This window comes from Haemaphysalis longicornis, unplaced genomic scaffold, assembly GCF_048455015.1.
Source record: "Haemaphysalis longicornis isolate Haplotype H1 unplaced genomic scaffold, Haemaphysalis longicornis Haplotype H1 scaffold_5, whole genome shotgun sequence".
NCBI lineage: Eukaryota > Metazoa > Arthropoda > Arachnida > Ixodida > Ixodidae > Haemaphysalis > Haemaphysalis longicornis.
This window is the reverse complement of record NW_027526385.1, coordinates 36703184-36706606: the sequence shown is the minus strand read 5'-3', so window position 1 is coordinate 36706606 and position 3423 is coordinate 36703184.

Genomic DNA, 3423 nt, shown 5'->3' with positions numbered 1-3423 from the left:
TCGTGTTTTGCCGATTCCTATAAAAGAGGGATCAACCACATTTTTTTCAAGCCTGCTTTTGCCCACCCTTACCAAAAAAGGTGCTACTACACATTTTACTACTAATAATAATACTAGTCTTGTGGGAGCGATTGGGTTTTACGTTTTTCTTATGGGGTGTGAGGTGACGATCAAAAGCACCATGATTTCTGTTGAGAATGTACACAGATCATCGCCCAAATTAGAAAATGTTTATTACGAAGGAGTCTTCAGCAAAAAAGGGCTGCTTTAAAGTAATCCTCCTGGTGAACACGTCCTCAAATCCAGGTGCTCTGGGTCTACTGGACTTACATTTAACCGTCAGGTACCGTCACGTATGTACATAACCACCACGTTAGTAAACGTCGCCTGTTAGCTGGTACACCGATTGGCTACTTAGTTGTTTACAATATTTTGATCCTGCAATATAAAATATTTTCATAGGGTCTGCGTAAATGCTATGCCTGAATCGCAATCAAGTACTTATTTGCGTGTTAAGGGCACATCTCTTCACACCCCTTACTCTCGAAGTCGAGTTCCCCACGCTTCATCCAATTTAGTTTCACAATACCTCGTTTTTTTATCCTTACCGTTCAATTCTACACAACGTCCTTCCTCGGCTCATTGTCTCATGGAATACTCCTCATGAATCGCAAAGTGCCGGCAACGCGAGCGGAAATTTTAAGAACTAAAACTTGGAATGAAAATTGTAGGAACAGGTCTGGGCTGTGGGGTAATAGGGAGGCATAACAATGAAACGCGGACAGGGGAGCCGGCATTCAGCTACTAGCCACGAAGATAAAGCATTCCGGGTGTTGAAAAATGTGGAGGAGTAAGGGTCCCCTTGTATGTGAGAAGCCTATATCGAGCAGCTGACGCCCATAGGTGCTCGCTTTTACGGGAGTATACTATAGCGCCTGTCTTTGTCCTTTTCGTCCCATGTCAAAATATTGGTGCTTGAAATCTTATAGGTGCTCGTCTTACTTTTTGCCAACTGTTTTCTTCTTTCCGGCCTCCTGACTTGTATGATAGTTGAAGGATTGGACAGAAAAATCCTTACGATGACGCAGAAGTTGGTGTGCTGCTGTAATATGCTATATCTTGCTACGTAAGGACGAGAGATTATATAAGCGAACACTCCGAACGAGACGACGGTTATCTAAGTGCTTTGAAAGTCCGAAACTAGCCCCGACCGTTCACTTTGTAAAGCACCTGAAACAAATCAGTCTTCCTCTTTCGACATCTTTCTTAATACTGTGGGGCTTGCGGACGTCATCGTATTGCTCTCAAAGTTATACACCTGCACCTTCGTTTATGACGGTAGACTACAAATGTCCATTTATCGAATATTTATACAGAAATATGGACAAGTCAAAGCCAGCAAAACCGCTTCTTCCTTTTTGTGTTTGTGTGAATGAGCGTCAAATGATTGGGAGCTTAAGAAGTTACTCAGACTGTCTTCCGTGAGACCTCATATGGCCTAGGTGAATGGAGGTAACTAGGATTAAATTCAGATGTTAATGCAAACAGCGACTCGCTTCTGGTTGCACATCATTTCCCCAAGTCAAGAACATTAGGCTAGCAGCTCTTTTCTATATGCAGCAATGCCCGTGCCCGTCCACTGGTCGGCCGGAGGGAAGGCTGCTTGCAGAACTTCCCGCGGGCGGCAAAATAGGCCAATTGTTGCTATCTGATCGCAGTTTGATAGTTTGATGGTTACTATGTTTGGTGGAAGTGGAGGCTTTACATAGGAGAAGGTTCCCTTGAGAAACTCGGATTCCAACTTGGAGGCCACTTAGAAGGAAGTTGGAACACAGATGTATGAAATCTATCAGAGACAGTGTTTGCAACACGCTGATGAATACCAGTCTAGAGAGCTAGCGTTCTGGCCTCTATGAAAGTGCGAAGTGGACTCAGCCAATCACCACTGATTCCCCCCAACCTGCGACTTTCTCCTGCCGAGCTCAGGGAGAGCGCCTTTGCGAGCACCGGCCTGGATGACCAGCTTGGGCTGACCTAAAGGGCTGTCTGTGCCGCCCACGCTCAAGACACCTTTGATTGAGGACGCATCCTTCAAGCGTCAGTACAATCCCACGTCTTGAGTGCTCTAAATATTTGTTTTCTCTCTCGCGCTCTCTTAACAACAAAATGTAGAAGCGGAAAAAACAATTTGGGAAATATTTTATATTATGTTCAACTCTCTGGAACCACTAACGTTCAAAATTCAATGTTACTTGGAAATCTGGGGAAGTCAGTTTTTAGTACCCGCCAGCGGGAAAGTATGACGGGTGGATTTCATTACACGGTCGCTGGTTTATACTTCATGACGGGGGTTAACTACTCCCATTTTCCTCATGAATAAAACTGACGGTAGTTGATGTTATCCACGTAAGATCGGATGCAGCTGCGTTTTATTACGAGAGATGAGTACGACAAGAAAGGAAGAGTTTTGTCTAACAAGTTTAGGCAACGGTAAAGCATTATTGAAACCATGGGCAAAAAAAAGTGGGGGCCTACTCAGGTAAGACTTCAGCATCAGTGTTCAAATTTCCCGGGTCAACACTGGTAATTAAATTCTGAATCTAGTGATCACGTACAGTCATGAAAAGATAGAACGTGTACACAAAAATATGTGCCAGAGCACACAAATAGCGGAATTTTATTCCATGCAAGTCAAAATTACGCGTCGCCTAGTTACAAAAACACAGTTGGGAAATGCGGCTTTCTAAATATATCGATGGTGCGCCATCACTTGATGCGCACAACTAGTATATTTTTCTATATTTTGCGTGTTGTGGTACATATTTTCGCGTTCATATTTTATATGTACTTGATTACGTCGAAACTCTAACTGATACTGCTAAAACTAGGTACGCTGAACAGCATTTAAGCAGCGTTGAACCGACGAAAATAATAACAGGCCGCAACTAAAGGCGCAAGAACAAATCTTTTGTTGCTGAAAGGCAAGACACCTCAAGTCTCGGAAGCGGCCACAACACGAGAACCGTGAACCTTTTCGTGGCAGGAGGAAAGCAGAGTGAAGTAGAAAAGCAAATTTCTGCTGGTATGTTTAGTGCCGCTTGTCGTGTTTCTGCTGGCGCAGAAACACATTACAGCAATTAGGAGGCGCTAATTGGAAGCGGCTGGTAATTGGGCCGGCACGTGTGAATAGGAGAATTTGTCCGTACAGGTTTGTCGTAAACAGGAGAATAAGAAAAAAACGCAAAGCGGTGAGGTTTGAAGAAAAGCATTTCCGTTTTTTGCAGTGGTTTTTTTAGGCTCATATTTTGATTAGTAACTCAATGTTTCTTTGAATTTCTTTTTCGTTCTGGTTGAGTTTTTCGAAAGTCCCCAGAGAAATGCAAACGAAAAAAAAATCTGTTCGTGACTTCGCGGAATCTGCGT